The 26572-nt window shown below is 33.2% G+C and overlaps 1 protein-coding gene across 2 annotated transcripts in view; it reads right to left on the bottom strand.

Annotated features, from left to right (window-relative positions):
• Positions 1-24102, bottom strand: part of LOC148281680 (cysteine dioxygenase type 1) — a 62868-nt gene extending 38766 nt beyond the window's left edge. The window contains exon 1 of one of the 2 annotated variants that reach the window (XM_088226299.1): positions 23981-24102. The gene's annotated coding sequence lies outside the window, so the exon portion shown is untranslated. Of the gene's footprint in view, positions 1-3333; positions 3550-23980 lie in introns of those variants that run through there. The other variant, XM_088226298.1, reaches the window with a different exon arrangement.
• Positions 24103-26572: the final 2470 nt, after the last annotated feature.

Below are 26572 nucleotides of genomic sequence, written 5' to 3'. Positions count from 1 at the left end.
CAACGCCTGAAAACAATTTTCCAATTTTTATACTTCTTCTTTTACCAGGTAGTAATTCAACAATGTTTGATTATGTCCAAATGCTTGTAGACTGGCTGGATTTCCTCCGTAGGGAGTTGTTCATATTTAAATTTATTTCAACAGAGAGGGAATTTTTTTGAGAAGGGGATATGGAAGTCTAGGCGGTTACAGGGCTTATGATCTGCCATTGGCTGGTTTAAGTGGCCACTTTAAAAATAAAAATTGGAAAATTGTTTTCAGGCGTTGCCTAGTAGGTGATTTGGTTCAGACGGATGAATCTCACCCACGTGATAAAGGTTTCAGCTCTTTTGCTTCACAAAAGTCAACAGATGGAAGAGTTGAGGAAATGTGGATGTTCAAACATGGGCAGAATGGTGAATGTTACACAGTGTGTAAAGTGGCCACTTAAACCAGCCAATGACAGGTCACAAGCCCTGTAAATGCCTAGACTTCCATATCCACTTATCAAAAATTTTCCCTCTCTGTTGAAATAAATTAAAAATGAACATGCTTAAGTTAACGCGTGTGTAATCTCTAAGTCAACGCTCGTGTCGGTTTGTTTTCTGTTTTTCTCGTAAATAAATACAGTTCACTGGCGAAAAATCGGCGTTGACTATAAAAAATAATACAATATATTGCATTTGTAGAATAGTAAGGAGTACTAATACAAAAAAGTGAAAATTTAATTACAATTACTATGGCGACTGCCTTTCTTGACATTTGGCTTGCCAACCGCCGCGCCGGCTAAATGCAATAAATAGCATGATAAATAATCAATAAATAAATAAAAATAGCAGTTTTGGAATATTTTCCATGTTTACACCGGTGAAATTCAAATAAATGATTGCGCAGCAGGATTATACGTCGCGAAACGTAAATATTTTGACATTTAATAAATTTGATGAGTAGGTATTCGTATTTGAACACAGTTCATGGTGTTTCAGAGTCAAGTATAATTGATGAGATAAAGAAAGAAGAAAGAGTCTCTGAGATGGTTCGGTCACGTAGAACGAATGGACGACGAAAGAATGGTAAAACAAGTATATATGGCGAAAATGAACGGTAACGTGCGACGAGGACGACCAAGGAAGACGTGGCATGATCAGATTAACCAAAATTTTAAGTCTAATCATGTCAAAAGCAGACAAAGGGCATATATGAAAAGATGTATGAATGTGGAAGAATCTAGGAATATATTTTTTTTATTTTTTTTTAATTTTATTTTATTTTATTTAGAAAACATACAGTCATACAAAATAAGTACTAAAAACAACAATTTTTTAACATAAAAAGACCAATTAAGTTTTCATAAATTAAAAAGATATAAACATTAAATGTGACAAAAAATAAAAAATAAATAAGAATTTTAAGTGAAAAAAGGATAATTGTTGACATTTGCGTTTTCCATGGAGGTAATAAATTAAAATAAATAAAAATACCGAATGTACACTTCGAGCCATCCACGCACACACATGAACGCACATATCAAACATACACAAACATATACATTACATGCGGCACACATACATAGCATAAACCGCTCAAGATGTACATTCAGCAACTATCCCAAATAATCGACCCCATGAAGAAATTTCTATACAAATGCAACGTGCAGTTAAAAATGTCTACATCAATACTGAGTCCGTTATAATTTCTACAGGTACGTCTAATGAATGAATTCGATCTCCATAATCTATTTACTGTGCAATGGGTATCGCAAATCCGTCTAACTTCTTGACTCTAGGTTCTGCCTCTTTTGGGTTTCCCTGCGATTGCCTTTAGTACTTTCATCTCTGACGTTCTGAGCAGTTATTTGGTTTTTCTATTTAGTTTTTCTACTTGGTTTTTCGTATTTTTTATTTTCTCTCTATCTATCCTCGCCTCTGTTGTACACACCATGATTTGGTCTGACACACGTTTTGTATATCCGAATTATGTTTCCAATAACCATGTGTTCATTGTACTATACGACATTTCTTAGGCATCCAGATGTTTACTAACTGAGATGGATATGTTCTCATCATCACTATGGCAGCATCATCTGCATGGCATGTGATGTTAATGACCTTATCTCCCTTAGTAGATTCACTACTTTTTTATTCTTAAAAGCGTTCTCTGAAATACATTTATTCTCCTTGTGTAAGAAAAGGTTTTTGGCGTACATATTGTTGCGCTATATTTAGTTATAAAGGTGCTAAACTTGCTTTGTTTCTTTGTTGTTCTCAATATGTGTTATTTCCTAAATGTTAATATTATTTATGTCCCGAATGGAGTTGTTGTAACTCCTGGGAATGTAATTCAACGTATTATACTTGTTAAATACTTTATGTTATATGATTTATAAATAAATAAAATAAATATGCCAGGATAGACGTGTGTGACAGTACATTCTCTCTGCCTACCCCTACGGGGAGATGGAGTGATGGTAATAGTAATAGTAGTAGTAGTAGTGGAAAGTAGAAGCATGTACATTATTTTATTAAAAATTGAAATAAAAAATTACTACATTTGCATATATTATTATTTCAATAAACAACTGGACAACACGCTTAATAGTATATAAATCTATGCAAAATCTCGCAGCAGTCTCCTGCAATGGTCTCTTCCCTTAGACAAAATCTAAATTTGTACACTTCTTCTGAAAATGGCTTTCTCATTTTGGAGAACTAAATATGCTCATCTAGGACATTGAACACTCTTAGGGCCACAAAAGAGAAACTACTCCGTGCAAAAATTGTACGTGTTTTTGGTGTTAAATAATTGATAAATTTAAATTTATTTCAACAGAGAGGGAAAAATTTTTGAGAAGGGAATATGGAAGTCTAGGCATTTATAGGGCTTATGACCTGTCATTGGCTGGTTTAAGTGGCCACTTTACACACTGTGTAACATTCACCATTCTGCCCAAGTTTGAACATCCACATTTCCTCAACTCTTCCATCTGTTGACTTTTGTGAAGTAAAAGAGCTGAAATCTTTATCACGTCATAAGCCTGTAAATGCCTAGACTTCCATATTCCCTTCTCAAAATTTTTTCCCTCTCTGTTGAGATAAATTTAAATATGAACAACTCCCTAGGGAGGAAATCCAGCCAGTCTGCAAGCATTTGGACATAATCAAACATTGTTGAATTGATAAATTAGTCATACGCTTCGGGTACCAGTCAGTCGGACTGTGAAATATTCTAGTGTAAAAAAAACATTTTAAAATTATTATTTTACGTCAGCTATGTCGGGATTCGAACCCGAAACCTCATGCATGGCGCTGACCACTACAAATAATAAATAAAACTTTTAAAATATCTAAACGGTACCTTATTGAAAATCCCAAGCAGAATCAGTAAAATCAATCCCAAAACTGCACTAATTTCACGAATAAACTGTGTTTTTCTTTATTGACGAAAACAACCGATCGATAAACAGCTTTATCACAACTTGCTATTGAGAAAATGATAATTTTATCGCATAAGCCGTATTGAGTTTCCAACGACGCATACACAACCTTTCGCGATAAAAGTCGATATGACATTAAACTATTAAACAAGAAACTTAGAAGCGATGCGTTTAATCGAATATGCGAACATAATAATCGATTGCAATAATCGAATAATGAAATAAATGCAAATATTTTTTGCCGTGCCCAGGCGGATGAAGTACATAATCTCAGTGTGAAATAGAATCAGAACAGAAAAAATCGTAAAGAATGAAATCGATTGGTGATTTATTTATTCGATATTCACCAAATATCAGTGACCGACCGAAGTTTTAATTTTGGTTCCAGCCAAAATTGGCCGAAACTTGCGGTCGGGATTTATCAGATTACGTTCGGCTCTACTCGGATGCATCTAACATATCATGACTCGACGTTTGCGTGACCGAAGTTTCGGTTTCAGCCAAAAATCGGCCGAAACTTGCGGCCGAGATGTATCAGATTACGTTCAGCTGTACTCGTGTGCATCTAATGGATCGTGACTCCGAGTTTTCGTGACCGAAGTTTCGGTTTCAGACGCACGCGCCTGATGTACAAAAAACATTTTCGCATATAAATCACAAAATGAACAAACATTCCGGTTTTTTTTTATTTTTTTATTTATTTTTCTTTTTTAAATTCTAAACAATTTTTTTTTTTTAAATTCCCGCCAAACTGCAAAAGCAGTTTTTTTGCAGGGATTTCTCTCTTTAAACATTTTTGTAACACAATATAATAAATGTTTACATAAAATATTTTTTTAAAAATCTTAAAAATATCAATAAAATAATAGTTTAAAAAAAATTAAATACAAGTAAATCAAGTCTTTTTTGAAAACAAAATATATAAAAAATAATAAACAAACACTTTTTTTGACACTGTTTTAAATTGTTTGGTTTCCCCATTTTTTTATAATTTTTTTTTTTTTTTTACAGACTAAACTTAGAATTTAAGAAAAAGATTTTTAAAACCAATTTTACTTTGTTTTTATTCATTTCACTATTTTTTATTTCGTCCGGGAGTCTCTTTACTATGCGAGGGAGTATATACGCCCTGGTCCTCTCTCCATACGCATTTATGGCTCTTCTTTCTATGAAGTTTCCTCTCGCTTTTTGGCGCGTTTCATGCTTATGTGATATTGGCGTTTTATAGAAATCCATGAAGTCCTCTGTTACCAGGCGATAGTATATCATATTCTGTACCGTCAAAACTTTACACATCGTTATACTCTTATGTCCGCCCATCAAAGATATAGGCGGCATTCTGTTTTCACCGAAAAAATATCGGATCTCCAGACAGCCTTCGTTCCACTTTTACTATTCGATTTTATCGGAACCAATCGATTACGCGCATCACTATCGATTCGTCAAGTGAAATCTACCCAATGATGTGTAGCAGAACCGGATTAAGGAATTCGCCATGGGCAAACTCTTCTCGGAAATTATAAGCGGCCTTTCCTTATTTTTCTTTTTGCCTACAAGCGTTGTAAACAAACACGCCTCGATTATTTGAATACCCAGAGAAAAGAACGTTTTCGAGTTCAAAATGCCATTCGTCCGTACGAATCATTAATTTTTTATTTTTTTTATATTCATGAATTTCATAAAGAGTACATGTTTTTGTATAATTCTAAACATATCTACTTTTACACATCTAGTAAATGTTATCACTGTAACTCTCCAAAACAAGAGACTAACTCTTGTGCTTGGAGAGTGACTTACACTGTTTTAGTTGTTTATTTATAAGAGTTTATATGATTTTAAATACGAGTACATGAAAAGAAAAAGAAAAATATAGGATATATAAAGAAAAAACATAAAACAATAATACATTTATAGTAATTAAAATTTAATGTTGTTTTTACACGAGTTCAAACAATTTCTTTAGTTTAACCATTTAGTTTGTTTATTTGGAGGTTCTTGTAATGATGAACAGACTTTAAGTTTTTTTTTAATCGTTCCTAACTCGCTGCATTATTTCAAAAGCAATACAATCTGGCACCCATTAATCCGAATAATTGGAGTTTCACTGCAAATTAATTACAATTGCTTTGTTAGGACAGTTCATCTCTGATAATTCAGCGGCCAATGGAACGAGACTAATTAAAACTTTATAATGTTTAAACGTACCTACTAAGTTCATGACCCGAGGCCACACGATATTACGGGAAAATATCATTTATAATTGTGTACCTACGATTGATGTTCTAGATAATTACAATAGCTTATAGCGAAGTAATTAATTACCTAAGATTGAGGAACACGATGGAAATATTTATGATTAACCATTCATGTTTTCCTGTACTAAAAAAAAAAAAAGTGTTTTAAAACGAAGGTTAGAAAAATAGATAATTGCAGCCGACTGAACTGAGCCGTTAAATAAAAAAACTGGGAGAGGAAAAAGCTTTTAAAAGAATTGGGAGTGCGGTTAAGAGTAGCAGGCGCCACATTCGACAGTATGAAGGCTGTCTGGAGATCAAATATTTGCTCAGTGAAAACCAAATGCCGCCTGTATAACACTAATGTGACTAGTGGTGGTATATCGGTATATTTGAAATCTTAATAAACCGATATTAGGAAATTATAAAGTTTTGATATGTTTATACTAAGCACCATTGTTTTACATTTTTCCTATTTTATTTAACTAATAAACTATATATTTCAATAAAAATTAATTGTTTTTTTCTGAAATTAGTCATTCTTATATAAAATTATTTTTTTTAACACAGTAGCATATGCTTTGAATATTTTGAGTTTGTCCAAATTTTTGAAGACAAGGACTGGATTCAACTCCCTGGGGAGCTGTTTATATTAACATATTACAACAGAGATGAAGAACATTTAAGAGAAGGTAATTTATTTATTTATTTATTATGGATAACTTATATAGCGCCATTTTCGTAATAAAATACCTCAAGGGCGCTTTACATGGTGATTCTATTGTTAATTAATTTAATTGAAGCTTTTAAATTTGTAATTTAATTAAAATAATTTATTTTGTTGTCACGTGCTACGGATTTATTCAAATGATTGAGAAAACAAGTGGGTTTTAAGTTTTTTCCGAAACATCACTTCACTTTCACAGCCTCGCACCTCTGCTGAGAGAGCATTCCATGCCGTAGGGCCTGCGACCGCAAATGCGCGTTCACCAAATTTAGTGCGCTGTTTGCGTAGAGGTATAATAACTTTTCTTCTCGCCGTAGACGTAGCTGATCTAAGCGTGAGACGCCTGTCAGCTAGTTCATCTAGAATGCATAGTTCCCTAAGATATTCCGGAGCAGAGTTGTGCAGTGACTTATACATAAGCCAACAGAGTTTGTATTTGACCCTCTGTGGAAAACGTAGCCAGTGTAGTTCCCGAAGTAGTGGAGTGATATGACTGAACTTAGAGATTCCGAAAATAAGTCTCGCTGCGGCATTCAATACAGATTGTAATATGGAAGTCTAGGCATCTACAGGGATTATTTTCAGCCGTTGCCTAGTATGTAGGTGAAATAATTCAATTAGATGAATCTCACCCGCATAAATAAAGGTTTCAGCTCTTTAACTTCACAAACATCAACAGATGAAAGAATTGAAGGAATATAGATGTTCAAATGTAGGCAGAATGGTGAATGTTACACAGTGTGTAAATTGGCCACTTAAACCAGCCATTGACAGGTCATAAGCCCTGTAGATGCCGAGACTTCCATATTGCCTTTTCTTAAATGTTCTTCATCTCTGTTGTAATATGTTAATATGCTTTGAATGTTTATTACAACAGCAAAAGGCTATAACCGCTCCTCTGTGGACGCGGGACCACCGCGCATCGGTATATTTGAAAATCTTAATGTCAAATCTATAAAACGACTTTTTTTTTTTAAAATTATTTTTTCACGCCCATAAGGCTTTTACGTACATGAAAGTTACACAAAATATAAGTATATAAACAACATTAAATTTAAAAAATACAATATAAAGCAACAAAAGATAGAACAGTGTTTAGAAGTAAAGTTGGTATAAAAAAAAGAAGATGAGTATATAAACAACATAGATTTTTTTTTAAAAACACAATATAAAGAAATAAAATATAGGAACAGTGTTAAGAAGTATAGTCGTAGTAGAAGTATAGTTCATTTTAACAAATAAGTAACATACATAATTGTATTTTTGCTCCCGCAAAGCCGAAGCTTGTCAGCGGGTTACATTACATTTTTTTTTAAATGTATAAGTAAGTACATAGTTTAATAATAATTGAAGAATAAAATATATTTATACACTTAAGTTTCACTTGCTGTTTAATAATTTTTTTGACTATTTTTTAAAATGAAATTAGGTTTTTTTATTCACGATTTTTGGCTGGTATTAAATTGTACAGTTTTGGTACTACACTACCCATTGTTCTGTCAACATAGTAGTTTTTCTGTCGTGGTACCATCAGCTACTGTGCCGATACTTGTCGGGTCATGATCTGGTGGTTTATTTTGGATTTAAAATTGCAATCGAGGAAATGATCTGTCACTATCTTATACTGACACTGTTTGTTTATTGGCAAAACGTTAACAAAATCAAAAAATATTTTATTGTTGTCTTTTGCCTCATTCTTTATTTTTACAGGTACGATAATTTTTAAAATTTGTACCTGTAAGTTCAAGACTCTATCCGTATAAGATTTAAAACTTAGTCCCCATATTCTTAATCCATATTGAATAATTGGGTCAACTAGCCCAATATGAACAGAATATTAAGTTCTATTTGATAAGAAACATATACATTGATATTTAAAATTTAAAATTTTATGTAAAGGCTTTGTTACTATACGCACGTAAACATTATTCTCTACCTTCCGTTACAAATACAAGAGTTACTAGATACTCCACCCTGATGTACATAAATAAAACATTCGGTCAAAGAGGATTGGCCTACTACTCGGTTAAAGTGTACAATCTACTTCCATTATCCATAAGGACAATTAGTAAGTTCTCACAATATAAAATTGCTATTAAGAAATGGATAGTGGAGGTGGGTTGCGCACGGATCGATGAGTGGATCAAGCATAGGGAAAATGTGTGTACTGTTTATGAAATTTGTTATATTGGTCTATATAAATTGGTTATGTTTTTAATGAATATTTTAGTTTTTATTGTTTATTATGTTAATTATAATTAGGTTAATTGGATTAATTACGTTTTTTTTGTTGTTATTATTATGTTAGATTTGTTAAATAGCTCATCTTAGGCATGTTTCACATTTTGTAAAATGTTTCCCTCGGCACGGGACACCCCAGTGCGGGAACATTATTCTGTATAAAAAAAATAATACAAACAATGTAAAAGTATAAATAAATAAATAAATATACATATAAGGGTGGGCATATTGCTTTAAGGCAATTTCTTCCTACCTACCCAAACCGCTCAGTTTGAGAAAATTATAAATACATGGACATATTGAATCATACCATTTTATACAAAAATTAAAAACAAAGATTAACAAAACAAAAATATACAACAAAAAAAAATTACACTGTACTATGAAGAGAGGAGGGGATGGGAAGGAAAGAAGAAGGATAAAGGAACAATTTAAATATTTAGTGACAGTTTAATCTTGACTTAATGTAAATAATGATAATTAGGTTGATTGGATTAAATACGTTTAGGCATGTTTCACATTTTGTAAAATGTTTCCCTCGGCACCCCAGCGAGGGAACATTATTCTGTATAAAAAAAAATACAAACAATGTAAAAGTATAAATAAATGAATAAATATTAAGTTATTATTCTAAAAAATATGTTATTGACGATTGTATAAATGAATAAACAAATGAATGTTGAAAAAGACAGATAAATTAATAAAACATAACGCACGCGATGTCTCAAGTATTTTGCGTAAATGTATCTAAAAAACAAAATAACAATCGTCACAAGACGAACTTGTCGCTTAGTAATAAAATAACAAAAAATATTATTAGGATCTTACAGAGTATCAAAGGTTAACATTACTCGCCGTAAGAAGAGATAAAACCTCATGTTTTTGCTGTACATTTATTATTAAAATTGAAATAAGTTTTTATGCTTGATGTTTTCTTGAGAAAATAATATGAAAGGCTAATCTTTATAATATATATAATTCCTCTGTACGTGTGATGTCACCGTACTCCTCCTAAACGGCTTAACCGATTTACGCGCGGTTTTCAGAGAAATATAGATCTTTGCGCTGTGCGTGTTCGTAGATATTAAAATCTTCAATCGAATATGTAAAAAATAAGTTAGGAGCATAAATGTTTTATTCATCGATCTACCAGGGTTTCATTCGAGGAGAATGCATTTGCAAAAAAATTGGAAAGATGTTGTTTTTTCGTGTGTAAAAAAAGTTTGTTTTTGAATGTTTACAAACGGCATTTGTTTTTTGTGGATCTCAATCAGATTCTTTCCTTATTTTTTTTATAATTTCTACCCATTTTTTTCTTTTCATTGGATTTTTGGTAAAACTAAAATAATATTGAATTCAATACATTTTTGAAAATGAGTATTCCTACATAAGTACACCCCTTTGTTGGTGAGACGACCGGAGTTTGACGTTTGCAAAAAGAATCCCATGTTTGAAGAAAATATTTATTTTATGTTTTGGAATTCAATTATAAGCAAGTACCTACATAAATTTTTTTTTTTTTAATTTTGTCAATTTACATAATATTACATCTTGGTAAATGGAGAAATAATTGAAAAGATTGATAGTTATATATACTTAGGACATGAAATAAGGCTCGGCAAAGATAATCAAGAGGCCGCCTTTGGTAAGCTTTCATATATCCTAAAATCTTCGAAGTATTTACATTACTTAAAGAAGAAACTTTTTGATGCTTGTGTTCTCCCTGTACTGACATATGGCTGTGAAACTTTTGTGTTCACGAAAAAAAATTTACACAAATTATCAGTGACACAGAGAGCCATGGAAAGGAGAATGCTGGGTATTTCGTTGAGACAGAAAAACCAATACATGGATTAGAGCGAGAACAAAGATCACCGATGTGGTCCATAGGGCTGCCAACCAGAAATGGAGCTGGGCTGGTCATATATCCAGAATCACAGACTCTAGATGGACCAAAAAAGTCCTGGAATGGCGACCCAGAACGGGTAGAAGAAGTGTCGGCAGGCCTCAGACAAGGTGGTCTGATGACATAAGACGAGTTGCGGGAAGTGGTTGGATGCGGTTGGCTCAGGATAGGGAAATATGGAGACTAAAGGCGGAGGCTTATGTTCAACATTGGACAAGAGACGGCTGATGATGATTGTCAATTTTCAGTTTTGAAATTTAATCGCAAACAAGTACTTCGAAAGCGAAAGTTGAGTTTTACTATAGTTCAATTTATTAACAAATTCGGTTCAGCCATCGTTCTACTATCAATGCGTTGTTTCGTCCGCGTTTCTTGAGTGAAATATAACCACTGTTTTTTTAATCCAAATCTCAAAAATTGAATATTATGTTTTATTTATTTTTTACACATCGTTACACTGTGGAACGTGACTTTGCAAACGTCAAAAAGGCAAACAAATTAAACCATGTGACAACATGGCGGCATATTTAAACGCAATCAAATAATAACATCGGTCAACAGAATCTTAAAATAATAATAAAGTTTGACAATTTCATATGATAAAAACCGAAAAACAATAGCAATATTTTAATATCTTATTTGAAAACGAGAATGATTACAAAAAATAAAAGGCATTAAAAATACAGTAATCTAACAAGCTCTGAAATATTATAATGTAAGCATAATATAATCATAGAATTAAGAATAGTCCAGAAGGAGCGTAAAATCATATTTCAATACATCGGACTGTGTCCAAAAACCCCCCACTTTGCTCCACTTTCGCCGCAATTCATCAATTAAACCAGCCATTGACAGGTCATAAGCCCTGTAGATGCCTAGACTTCTTATTACCTTTTCTTAAATGTTCTTCATCTTTGTTGTAATATGTTAATATTAACAGCTCCCCAGGGAGTTGAATCCAGTCCTTGTCTACAAAAATTTGGACAAACTCAAAATATTGTTGAAAGGTTAATATGTTTTGATTACAATATACATATACGTCATTTTTATTTACATCTTTTACTTTGTCTTTTACTATGTTTTTTTAAATCTTTTTACTTAGTATTTTGCTATACACATACATTTATTTTTATACTTTGACTTTAAATATGTTTTTTACAACAGTAGGGCCGGGCCAATGGGCAATAATCATGGATTTTTTTTATTAGCTAATAAATAATTCTAAAAAATCACAAGCCGATCGGTACTATTCTTATTAAAATCTGTTAAGAAATAAGGGAGATATAAAGGATTCAATTATAGTCATTTGAACGGTGCCAAAAACAAACAATTCGTGACGTCATCAAGTATGACGTCTTCGGATGTTTTGTGACGTCGTCGGATTGTTTTCATCAATGTCTATAGATTTTATTGAGTATTGTAGATAGCTTCCTTTCTTACGTGTCGTTTGTTTAAATTTTCGGCGTCCTGTCACTTATCAAACGCTACGAGTTGTGATTTATAATTTTCATGATAAATTGATAATTCAATTTGTCATTATCATAATAAATTAACATTAAGAAGAGGTTTAAAACAGTAAAATAATAAAAGAAATTCGAGATGTAAGATGTAATCCGTTTTCACTTTTTTTTTTTTTTTTTAAATAAATATTTGCGTTCTTACGATTTACCCAAATATTTAATTTTGAGGGCCATTTTCAACGAGTTGTAAATAACTCACTATTAGAAAATGGAATCAAGTTGGGGTATAGTGGGATTCGAACCACAGACCTTTGATTCGTGAGTCCGAGACACTAGCCACAGGACCACAACCCGATCTTTCATCGGCCAGCGCCTGGCACTGGAGTGTGGAGTGGGTTAGGGGGTCACAACTCGTAGCGTTTGATAAGTGACAGGACGCCGAAAATGTAAACAAACGACTCGTAAAAAAGGAAGCTATCTACAATACTCAATAAAATCTATAGACATTGATGAAAACAATCCGATGACGTCACAAAACATCCGAAGACGTCATACTTGATGACGTCACGAATTGTTTGTTTTTGGCACCATTCAACTAGAATTTAATCCTTTATATCTCCCTTATTTCTTAACAGATTTTTAAAATAATAGTACCGATCGCCTTGTGGTTTTTTAGAATAATTTATTAGCTAATAAAAAAATCCATGATTATTGCCCATTGGCCCGGCCCTACTGTAGTAAAAAACATATTTAAAGTCAAAGTATAAAAATAAATGTATGTGTATAGCAAAATACCGAGTAAAAAGATTAAAAAAAACATAGTAAAAGACAAAGTAAAAGATGTAATTAAAAATAACGTATATGTATATTGTAATCAAAACATATTAACCTTTCAACAATATTTTGAGTTTGTCCAAATTTTTGTAGACAAGGACTGGATTCAACTCCAGGGGAGCTGTGAATATTGCAACAGAGATGAAGAATATTTTAGAGAAGGTAATATAGAAGTCTAGGCATCTACAGGGCTTATGACCTGTCATTGGCTGGTCTAAGTGGCCACTTTACACATTGCGTGACATTCAACATTCTGCCCATGTTTGAACGTCCACATTTAAAAGAAAAAATTAAACTAAAAAATAAATATTTGCGTTCTTATAATTTACGCAAATATTTAATTTTAAAGGCCATTTGCAACGAGCTGTAAATAACTCACTAATAGAAAACGGGAACCAAGTTGGGGAAGAGTGGGATTCGAACTACGGACCTTTGATCCGTAAGTCCGAAACACTAGCCACGGGACCACAACCCGATTTCTAACTATTATTAACTTCACAAACATCAACAGATTTTTTTTATTTCTTTTTATTTTTTGATAAAAACTTTTATTAGCATAAATAAACAATATATTCGGTAAAAAAAATGGAACACTTAAGGTTGGACTTGCCAAAAAAGAGGCTAGCTCTTGTGTTTGGCTAGTTTACAAAATAACATAAAAAAGAAACGAAAAATGCAAAACAAAATAATAAAATAAATAAAAAATTAAACAATTTTGAAAATTTAGAAAATATAACACTATTTTTTTAAATTATAAATTTATAAACACAGGCACATAATAAACATACATTAATTATGTCAAGAAGCTTTTTTTAAATTTATCCTTAAATTTTCCGAAATTTATTTCTTGACGTTGATTTTATTATTTTATTTATTTATAGATTAATGCAAAAAATAATATACATACTTAATAACAGGGAATCTATATAAAACCAACTAATGTAAAATGAAAACGGAGTGTTTTCTGTTTATGATAGTCTCCATCTAACATGGCACAGCCTGTTCTAAGATGGAGATTTTCTATCTTTAGAGCGTAAGTAGTCCTATACTAATAAAACAATAACATAAAAAAGAAAAACTAAAACTACTTAATTATAAATGCCTAGCTAATCAAATATAAAAAATTAAAAATCATTATTATACAAATATAAAGTATATATATGTGCCAAGAATACATGTTACTTAAACATATATAATTTATTATAATATATTATAAAACAAATATAAAGCAATGAAATACATAAAAATATAAATAATATGTGTACCAATTATATTAAGTACTGCGTTTATTGATTTACATATATTTTTCAAAAAATCTCTCGCTACACTATTTATATGTTTATTTAGTTCTTTAAAGAACACTTGTTCACTTGGTCCCGATTTTGTTCCAACCGCTGTGCTGAAGAGTTGTGTACACATTTTCAAAAAACCACTAACTGTTATTTTCAATCTGTCCTTAAAAACAGGTGTCTTTCCGGAGTTATGGAAGATCTCCAAAATTTCTCCAGTGTTTAAAAAAGGGAATAAAACATGTATCGAAAACTATAGGCCGGTGGCAATTTTATCTGCTCCTGCAAAGGCATTTGAATGGTTGATATATCATTTTGTCTATCCCCAATTAGAACCATTCATATCAAACGAACAACATGGATTTCGGCCTGGGCGTTCAACCAATACAAATTTGATGGTGTTTACGAATTTTGTCACTAAGTCACTCGACAAAGGTGCTCAAGTAGACTGTTCGTACAACGATTTTTCCAAAGCGTTTGATAAGGTAGATCACCAACTTTTGCTTCTGAAACTTCAGAGGATTGGCTTTAGCGACATTCTTCTGAAGCTATTCACAAATTATCTTACAGATCGTAAGCAATATGTGTCATATGGACTGTATCAATCTGAAACATTTAATACCTCTTCAGGGGTTCCTCAAGGATCTAATTTGGGACCATTGTTATTTTTAATCTTTATAAATGATATTGGTAAAGTCATAAAATTTTGTAATTTTCTCTTATTTGCTGACGACCTAAAAATTTTTTGTGAAATACTGACTTCTTCTGATTGTATTAAACTTCAGTGTGACATTCAAAATATAATTCAATGGAGCAAACAAAACAAATTGTTCTTCAATGTTTCCAAATGTTTTGTAATGGCATACACAAGAGCATCCAAAACAATATACTATCGTTATCTCATGGACGGAGTAAGACTTGAAAGGGTTTCAACGTCCAGAGATCTCGGGGTGTTGTTTGATGCTCAGTTATCTTTTAATCTTCATATAGTTAATCTATGTAATGACTCCCTTAAAATGCTTGGTTTTGTTCTTAGAAATGCCAAGATCTTTTCTAACACTCAGATTTTGAGGACATTGTATAATTCCTTGGTAAGAAGTCGTTTGGAGTTTAGTTCCATTATTTGGTCGCCACATGAGACTCGATACTCTTTGATGGTGGAGAGAGTGCAGAAAAAATTTCTGCGCTATCTGTACCTTAAAGAGTGTGGATATTATCCTTGGCTCTTCCCAACTGACTTTTTACTGGGAATGCTAGGCTATCAGTCATTATGGAGGAGGAGGGACGTTCATTTGGGTGTTCACTTTTTCCAGGTGATCGGTGGTCGCATACATAACTCAGAAATTCTGATGGATGTAGGTCTGTTCGTACCTGATAACTATCTTCGACAAAGACAGCATCGATTGTTTTACCTACCGCGATGCAGAACCAACCTGCCAATGGTTATGCCGGTTGGTAGGGCAATCTTGCTACTTAATCGCATCGCCTCGGATGTCGACATATTTCACGACAGTGGGCCTTCCCTTAGGAAAGCACTTTCTAACATTTAATTTTTCTTTTTACATTTTGTTATATTATTTTAATAACATAATTATCTACTGTAATTTGTGATTTATTATTGTATTTAGAATGAATTGGGTCTTTTTCTGTAATGTTCTAAATATCTGAATAAATAAATGAAATGAAATAAATGAAATAAATGAAATATGTGCAGTTATTTTTATTTTAAAATTTGTTTTACATTTCGAGTCTTTTATAATTGGCAATAAATCATTAAATATTTTTGTAGCAATTACATTGTATTGCTTTTTACCAAAGGCGGTGGATACAAATGGGACAATACAGTTAATTTGTGTCGCTGAACGTGTGTTTATATTTTATTTTATTTCATTGGAAAGCCAACAGACATTTCTACATTTATAAGAATCAACTATACCATAAATACATATCATAAAGTCCAATTAGAGGCTTCCACATAATATTGTTATTGTAAATGTTGTCACATAAAAATTATACATAACATAAAGTAACTAATCATACAAAACTTATAATATTACTAGAAATGTAAATGAATATTTTTGGAGCAATTTTGTGCTAAATTATTGAAAAGCTTCCGTCCTAGATGGAAGAATTGAAGGAATACAGATGTTCAAATACGGGCAGAATGGTGAATGTTACACAGTTGTAAAGCGGCCAAGTCATAAGCCCTGTAAATGCCTAGACTTCCATATTCCCTTCTCAAAAATGTTTTCCCTCTCCGTTGAAATAAATTTAAATAAACATATTTAAATCACCGTGTGTACATACATATGTGTATTTTTTGTGTAAGTAAGTGTTTGATTACGGTACAATGAACTGTAAATATGTACCCGCATTTTAACTGTATATTTAATTGTATTTTCCCCATATAAAAAAAATCAGCTGCCAATCGATAACCACGCTTTTGAAATCTAGAGCAGAAGTCAGCAAACTTTCTTGGAAAGGTCACGTTTAGGCCGTAGTCTCATAAAAAGCGAGGAAATCAAACGATTTCACCATTTTAAAACGCTTATTTAAAAAAATCACGCAATGAAGAAGATCAGTGTTTTTTTTTGTTTTTTATTTGTTAATAGACTATTAAACAAAGCATTTTTTTTTTTTCAATTTTTATATTATACAGGGTGTTCTTTAAACCCTGTCACATTCGAAACCACGATGATCAGTATGGGCAAGATAACATATTAGCATATTAAAAAAATATTTAGAACAAATATATTTTTAAAAAATAAAACATTAAAAAAAACAAATGGTTGCCTACTTCTGCAGGGGAGAAGTGAGGGGAGCGCGGCGCAGTATCAGACTCCCTCCTCCCTCTCCTCGCTTGTCCCCGCAGAAGTAAGCAACCATTTGCTTTTTTTGATATTTTATTTTTTTAAATTTTATTCGTTCTAAAAAAATATTTTTATGTGCCAATATGTCTTCTTGCTCATACTGATCATCGTGGTTTCGGATGTGACAGGGTTTAATGAACACCCTGTATATCGTACTAGCGGACCCGACAGACGTTGTCCTGCCCGAACGTTGGCTTGCCTGCTAGCTTGGAAAAATACTTTTCATTGATAAGTAGGCACCGAGGTACTTATTTATGATTGAATTCCAAAACTAAAAAATATTAATATTCAAATACTGAATTTAAGTAGGTGCTTAGGTACTTGTTTATGGTTGAATTCTAAAACATAAAGAAACAATTTTTCAAAAATGTATTTTTTTGCAAACGTCAAACTCCGGTCTTCCCACCAACAGAGGGGTGTACTTATGTAGGAATACGATTTTTAAAAATGTATTGAATTTATTTTAGTATTACCAAAAATCCAGTAAAAATAAATATACAGGTAGAAATTTTAAGGAAAGAATCTAATTGTGATCCACAAAAAACGAGTGCTGTTTGTAAACATTAAAAAAAAAACTTTTTTAATTAAAAAAAAAACATTTTTTTTTTGTAAATGCATTCTCATCGAATACAAGCCTGGTAGATCAATGAATAAAATAATTATGCTCCTTACTTCTTTTTTACATATTAGGTTGAAGATTTTAATATCTACGAACACGCGCAGCGCAAAGATCTACATTTCTCTGAAAACCGCACGTAAATCGGTTAAACATTATTTTTTTTTGGTTTATTTTTTCATACATATATTTACAAAGAATTTTAATTACAAAAATACACTTTAAAAAATACATCTTAAAATTAAGCTATAACATAAATTGGAAAAAATGTTCACAAAGACTTCAGCGTCTGAGCGTGGGCCATTCCATTGGGCGTTTAGGAGGAGTTCAGTGAAATCACACGTACAGAGGAATTATATATATAAAGATTATCAGCGCTACGATTTCTTAAAGTTTGTATTTCTGAAATAACTCCGCGTGTGACATCAGAGGTTCTTTTCCGCTTATTTTCATTCAGTTCTTCCCATTGGTCCATCCATGGCAAGCAAACCGGAAATCTTCCATAGCTTTCATATCATAGGTTGATTCATATGAACCAGTGACGTCATTCAAAGTGGTCAGTTTTTATTGAAATGTTTTTTATCTTTTTTTTATACATTTTCAGGAAACTTTGCCGTACAATTTAATGCACCAATTTTTACTGCGCACTTGAATATTTTTTTTTACAGGACAGTATTTCATATACCTTTATTACTTTAAAAGTAAAAAAAATAATTATATTTTGATATTGTAAAATTATTTTTTTCTACCCGCCAAACGTCAAAGCACGCTAAACGTCAAAAAACATGGCTACCTCCGAAAACGGAAATCTGTTGCCGGTTGCCAAATTAACATAATACCGATAAAATTTACTAACGATGTTTTGAGTGAGTACAATTACTTGTAGACGAGGACTGGATTCAACCTCCTAGGGAGCTGTTAATATTAACATATTACAACAGAGATGAATAACTTTTTAAAGGGAATATAGAAGTCTAGGCATACACAGGGCTAATGGCCTGTCATTGGCTGGTTTAAGTGGCCATTTTACACACTATGTAACATTTACCATTCTGCCTATATTTGAACATCTATATTCCTTCGATTCTTCCATTAAAGAGCTAGAACCTTTGTTGTTGCGGGTGAGGTTATATTTTCATACAAAATGCGCGAGATAAAAGTGTTTTATAAGGCCGCGAGAGCAGTTTAGAATAATCGTCAATCACAACTGCATCATAACCCCATTACCTACATGTAACAGATGATCAAAATACGCCGCAATTGACATTGAGACATAATATATACACCGCAAGACAAAAAAAATTACGAGTTTACCTGCTACCGCGCCCCTTGACTTTACTGAACCCTTTTTCTAAGAAATCCTTTATCGATACCTCTTTCTTTTGTTTAATAAATTAAGGACACTATGTGTCACCTTTCTACAATATTTACATTTTAAAATGTCTCAACAGTCTTGTTTTACCCGCGTTTGAGTGAACATAACACAACAATCACGGAAAGTGCAAAGCAAATGTCGATTGCGATAAAATCCAAAATAATCACATTGTCGCAAGAAAACATATCTAATTGTGAAATATCTCGTCGAGTTGGGTATTCAGAAGGTGCAGTGAGGTTTTTATTTAAAAAAATCCAAGAAACTGGATCCATAGAACGGAAAAAAGGAAGCGGACGGGGGCGCGTGACATCTGCCCGAGATGATCGCTTAATAAAAAAAATTGTTATGCGCGATCGATTTTTAACGGCACCTGAAATACACGCAGAGGTGCAGTCTACCAGCACATCAACATTTTCAGTAAAAACAGTGTCCAGGCGGCTGTTGGAGCATGGTTTCCAAGCACGGAGTCCCGCAAAGAAACCATTACTCACGGACAAAATGAAGAAGGCTAGACTGGATTGGGCGAAAGAGCACCAGAATTGGACCTTGGAGGATTGGCAAAATGTTGTTTTCTCTGATGAATCAAAATTCAACCTTTTTGGTCCAGACGGCAGAAAGATAGTTCGACGAAAACGTGGGGAAAGATATCATCCGTCGTGCGTCACTCGAACCGTTAAACATTCACCCTACGTGATGATTTGGGGGTGCATGACAGCATACGGTTTAGGACCTCTAAATTTTGTACAGGGTACGATGAATGCCATTCAGTACAAAAAAGTGTTAAAAAAACATATTATTCCAACAATCGAGGACATTACGCAGTATACCGCGGACCCAATTTTTCAGGACGATTCTGCGCCGTGCCATAGAGCCCGCACTGTGAGTACAAATATATATATTTTTAAATGCATTTTGTGACCACATGATAAATAATTTATTGTTTTTTTATAGATCAATGAATTCAAGGAGAAAATTGGCTTAAAATCGTTGACGTGGCCCGGGAATAGCCCTGATTTGAACCCGATAGAAAATTTATGGGCGATTATGAAAAAAAAAGTCGGGAAAAAAAAATCAAAAAACATTGAGGAATTAAAAAAAAACTTAATTCAAGTTTGGGAAGAAGAAATAACATCAGAAATTTTAGATTCGCTTTACGCTTCTCTAAATAATAGAATTTTACATGTTATAAAAAATAAAGGTGAATTCACTAAGTACTAAATATTTTTAAATGTTATAAATATGTTTAAATGTAAAATACTTTAATTTAAAATAAAGCGATAAGAACCTACTTCTTAAATATGAATTAAAAAATAACATGTCTTTTATTATTCCATCACAAACACTCGACCATAAATGAACCGTTATGGGTCTCTAAGGTTCGGGTAATCTGATACCTGATATATAATGGCAATTTCTAAGTACAATTCATGAGTAAGTTTTTTTATTTTAACCTTGAAATAACGAGTAGTCATCACATATGTCAAACAATATAAAAAAAACTAATTAAATATCAAGAATAATTCATCATATGTCAATTTTAGTTTTTTTTGAGAACTCGTAAATTTATTTGTCTTGCGGTGTAGAGATGACACTCCATGCAAATCCGAGCTAAAAAGTCGTCCTCAAAGAAAAGGGCATGACCAGCAGAGGGAGCAAGTATCATCACGTCATATCATGTCAACTTTGGCAAGCAAAACACGCAGTACAGTAAAAAGCACGGACTGTTTACATCGGTCTTCTGTAAGTTCTATTTAGTATGTCGCTCCCTTCCGCATACGCGTCACCTTTGTCTGTCGTTTCACTATACGCCCGACTAACTGAGCAGGACAGAGACAGGAGATAACTCACGAATTGGTAACATATTAATGTAAAGATAAGAACATAACTTACCGGTGAAAGGTTATATCTACCATCGCTTTTACAGATTGATTTGTGCAGTATCTTAGCGTACATATAGGCATTTTAGTAATTGCGAGGAGATAAAAGTTCAAAAGTAGCCGGGGGCTCGCAACAGACTGAAGTCCGGTCTATCAAACATATGCCAATTGGCCGCAGGTTGAGGGGCCATATTTCGAACGCTCATGTTTACTCTAGTTATACCTCAATGGCAATTTATGTACGACTGACAGCTGCTTGCGTTTGCAGCTTGTATACATAGCAATACTTCGAATATCTCTAAATCATACTCTGATTAAAATTAAAAAGCAATCAAAATTGAACATCTCTTTAATTTAATTTATTCCGCTATTTAGAACATTACAGAAAGAAAACACAATTCATTCTAAATACAATAATAGATCACAAATTACAGTAGATAGTTATGTTATTAAAATAATATAACAAAATGTAAAAAGAAAAATTAAAAGTTAGAAAGTGCTTTCCCGGGAAAGGCCCACTGTCGTGAAATATGTAGACATCCGAGGCGATGCGATTAAGTAGCAAGATTGCTCTACCAACCGGCATAACCATTGGCAGGTTTGTTCTGCATCGTGGTAGATAAAACAATCGATGCTGTCTTTGTCGAAGATAGTTATCAGGTACGAACAGACCTACATCCATCAGAATTTCTGAGTTATGTATGCGACCACCGATCACCTGGAAAAAGTGAACACCCGAATGAACGTCCCTCCTCCTCCATAATGACTGATAGCCTAGCATCCCCAGTGAAAAGGCGGTTGGGAAGAGCCTAGGATAATATCTACACTCTTTTAGGTGCAAATAGCGCAGAAATTTCTCCTGCACTCTCTCCACCATCGAAGAGTATTGAGCCTCATGTGGCTACCAAATAATGGAACTAAACTCCAAACGACTTCATACCAAGGAATTACACAATGTCCTCATTATATACCTGAGTGTTAGAAAATATCTTGGCATTTCTAAGAAGATTACCAAGCATTTTAAGGGAGTCATTACATAGATTAACTAATATGAAGATTAAAAGATAACTGAGCGTCAAACACCACGCCGAGATCTCTGGACGTTGAAGCCCTTTAAGCCTCACTCTGTCCATGAGATAACGATAGTATATTGTTTTGGATGCTCTTGTGTATGCCATTACAAAACATTTGGAGACATTGAAGAATAATTTGTTTTGTTTGCTCCAGTGAATTATATTTTGAATGTCACACTGAAATTTAATACAATCTGAAGAAGTCAGTATTTCACAGAACATTTTTAGGTCATATCAGGATTGAGAATAGGACATTGTCTTGTAACCTCGCACTTATTGAGAATAAATGTCGTTACTTCAGCAATGTGCCTTTGTGAAAATGACGATGAGACATTAGATCATCGGTTCTTTGACTGTCCCCTCTATGACAGAAGTGAATCCCTTCAAAATATTTGTGAAGAATACAATATGTTCCCTCTTAACGTAAAATTTTTACTCGCCCAGAATGATTTAGATACTTATTTACTTCAAACATATTACAACATCAACCAACGGCCTCGCGTCTGAGATTTAGAAACAGTTTTATCAAAGCCACCTCCCCAGTTGAATCCTCACAACAGCGGAGAGAAGAACTATGGTAACAGGATCTTGGAGCGAGCCGTGAATGGATCCAAATGAGGGTATCCAAGGAGGTGAACACCTACCATACTCTCTATGGATCGCCCTCAATAGACTACGGGTGGGTGTTACACGATGTAAAAAAATCTCCAAAGGTGGGGGTACCTCTCTGGTGATGATATATTGTGTGACCCAGGACGACAGCCACCTATTGACATGCCCACTTGTGGAGGAAGGCTGCACTCCTGGGGACCTATTTGTGGCAAACGACAAGGCGATGTCTGTCGCCGCATATTTGCGTGGCAGGATGTAATCCAACCGGACACGCTAAGTAAGTTAGTACAACAGAGACGAAGAACATATAACAAGTTATAGGGAACAAAATGCCTAAGCAAAATGTCATAGGGAACAAAATGCCGAACACTCCTCTAGTGGAACGGACGGCCTGTTGACTGCTGTCAACAGGCCGGCTTCTCTTGAAGAGTTTTAAGTGGTTTCCTCTCCACGTGAGTAAATGCTGAGAAGTTCCTGATTAGCCCACATCAATATATCCCTCCTGATCCCAATAGTTTTATAAATTTTAAGATATTTAATTGCAGAAAAATCCACTTTTTGAAATATAAACCTTGTCTATTTTAAGCAAGGTAAATAATAAAGCAACTCCCATATAAAAAAACAAGTTATATGAAAGTTTAGGTATCTACAGGGCTTATGACCTGTCATTGGCTGGTTTATGTGACCACTTTACACGCTGTTAAATCCAGACCTTGTCTACAAAAATTTGGACAAACTCAAAAAAATTATGATAAATCCAGCTGGTCTATGAAATCAAATCGAAGGTCAAATAAATAAACTAGCCAATGACAGGTTATAAGCCCTGTAGATGCCTAGACTTCTATATTACCTTCTCGCAAATGTTCTCCATATCTGTTCTAATATGTTAATATAAACAGCTCTCTAGGGAGTTCAATCCAGTCCTTGACTACAAAAATTTGGACAAACTTTAAAAATTGTTTATTTACTTCCGACTATATTTGAATTCGTTTAATTTTATTTGCCAAATCTAAATAATAAGATAAAATAGAATGTCCCTCTTTACTTTTAGCTCAAAATTTCATGTCATGTTTACGTTTAATTTAGACGGTAATAATATTTTTTTGTCACATACTAATACTAATACGATTTCTAAACATCTCACATTATATAAATTTTTCCGGGTGGGTTTTTTTCTGTCGTTTCATTAATGCGTATATTCCTTAATTTTCTTATTCTTGTTTTTAAGAGCCGAATTCACTCGCAAAAGAGTGGAGGCGTATAAAAAAATTAATGATAAAACACATTCAATTCAGACCTTACAAAATTAACGACATTGGAAGGTTTATTTAAAGTAGTAAACCGAGGTAGGTCAAAATGTATGGCCATTTGACAATAATTTCTAAGAGTTTTTCCAACAATAATTTAACAGGTGAATATTTGTTTTATATCATGATAAATATGTTTTGACTTACCTTTAACATTTCGCACTGTAGATTTCTCGGACATATTTGATTTTCAGTGAAGATTCTGTTAAGCACTTTACGTCTAAAACGTAGAATTTTCAATTTTGACAGCTAACGCTGACAGCACGTTGACAGTATGACAGTTGTGTATAACCATAGACACAAATTTGCACCATAGACGAATGTACGCAGCTAAAGTGTGATGTATAAATTTGTACCTCAGACGCAGACAAATGCAAATCTTTACGTCAAATGATCAAAAGAAGCCAAAAGAATCTATTTTCTCTAAGTGATTTCTGATTTGTATTTTCAGTATCTTTACACATTGGTTCTTTCCTTATAAGACTTACATTTCTGCAAAATCAATGGACATGGTCATAAACTGAATACGAAAATCGAAATGCCATTTCATCAAATTCTGGATTTGCATCCGTCTGCCTCTAAGGTACAAAAATTATTGTTGATAATTTATGACGCGCCATTTACAAAAAAATCACCTCAAGAACGCCGTACAATAAAGATTCCAACACGCCTTGCAGCTACAGAGCGCATAATCGGTTGTAATTCTAGCTCCCCATTTCCAATAAGGTTCATCATCATCATCAGCCCCTTTCTACACCTAATAGTGCATAGGGCACTGCATTGGTGCACAAATCACCGCGTATCTTGATTATTTTTGTAACATGAACGTAAGATGATCAGTCTTACGCTTCAGGTGCCAGTCCAGAGACTAATATTGTAGTGTGAAAACACCCCTTTAAATAAATATTTCATAACAACCATGTCAGGAATCGAACTCGAGACCTCTTGCATGGTAGGCAAACGCGCTGACCATTAAACTGCGTGGCCGACCTAGCTCCTCATTTCCAATAAGGTTAAATTTTAATAACTATTTAGGTGCTAGCATTTACATAATTAATATGTTAATGGTAGCTAGATTACAACATGTCTTGCAGCTATGCAAATCATAAGCAAACATACATTTCTTCTTTTCTTCAAACTGCAATAACCAAGCATTCCCAGTATGAAGTCTGACGGGTATAACCACCAATAGTATTTGTACTTCTCCGGAAATTTTTTTTGAACCATCACCAGCATAACAGGGTACTTCAACTCGGGGGGCGTCCAGATCAGCGATCCACACTTAAGTCTGTTTCGCAGCATTGAGTTATATAGAAGGCTAAAACTATGAGTATCCCAAGAACATCTTTGCTGTTTGGAGAACAAATCTCAACAAAGAGTATGAAATTTCAGTTTAGCTCCAAACACAATTCCCAGGTCTTTGGCAGAGGGAGTTCTCTTGAATGAGCCGTCTCTCATACAGTACTGCATGACAATAGTTTTAAATGCTTTAGTGAGTCTAGTGTGTGAGAAAATATAACGTTTAGAAATATTGAAATTTAGTTAGCGCTGAGTTCCTCAATCTAACTTATTATTTAGAATTACGTCCACTGCCCAAAAAAACCATCGCCAAAATTATATTAAAAAAAACATCAAATCAAATTTAATTTTCAAAGAACCTAGATTTTCCCTCAATTGATGACATTTTCAAAAAAACATCTATTGTACAAACTCTTGAAGAAAAAAACCCACTAATTTTACAAAATTCTCAAAACTCGAGATTTCCAAATAATTTAACTTTTCACGGATGCAATACTTACAACTGCATCTTTAAATCATTATTCATATGTTGGAAAATAAACTTGAATAATCTGGTGATGAATGATGAAGTCAGGCGAGAGTGTAAATCTGAGTCAAGTATAATTAATAAGATTAAGAAAGGGTCTCTGAGATGGTTTGGTCATGTAGAATGAATGGACGACGAAAGAATGGTAAAACAAGTATGTATGGCGAAAATAAACGGTAACGTGAGACGAGGACGACCAAAGAAGACGTGGCATGATCCGATAAACTAAAATCTTTAGTCGGGTCATGTCAAAAGCAGACAGAACCGAAGGGCATGTATGACAAGATATATAAATGTGGAAGAAGCTAAGAATGTATGCCAATTACCAATTGTTCGAATGAGGAAGTTCAGTGCTACAGCACTCTTTGAAGAATGCAGGCTGCCTATTATGATTCAATTTAAATTAGGTCTACCTGTGTCAGATATAAATTATAAATCATTGGTGAGTGATTTAAATTTACCATTACTGTCGAGCAGGAGGACAATAAATGAATGACCTCTTGTTTATTTATAAATTATTAAATAATAAAATAGATTGCCCCGAACTGTTAACTTTAATAAAATTTCGTATTCCACATAGACCAACAAGATTTAATCTTTTGTTTTACAGTCATCATCATGGTTCTAATTAATCATTGAATTCGCCGATTATTCGCATGCAGCGACCAAATCAATACAGTGATAATTTAGATTTATTTTAAATGTCTATGTTTTGAAAAAGAATTAACAATTAAAAATTCAAATAATGATTAGTACTTCACTTTTGTTTTAACTCTTTATTCTTGTGCGTTTATTATTGTTTAGTATTAATATTTATTTAAACCCTGAAGTAAACTTTTTAACTTTCCTTTTAATGATGTGAATAAACTTAAACTTAATATATATTTATATGTATGTATAAAATATAATATAAA

Source organism: Micrasema longulum, unplaced genomic scaffold, assembly GCF_059751315.1.
Source record: "Micrasema longulum isolate JH-2025_06_02 unplaced genomic scaffold, ASM5975131v1 h1tg000420l, whole genome shotgun sequence".
NCBI lineage: Eukaryota > Metazoa > Arthropoda > Insecta > Trichoptera > Brachycentridae > Micrasema > Micrasema longulum.
This window is presented reverse-complemented; position numbering and strand designations above follow the sequence as displayed.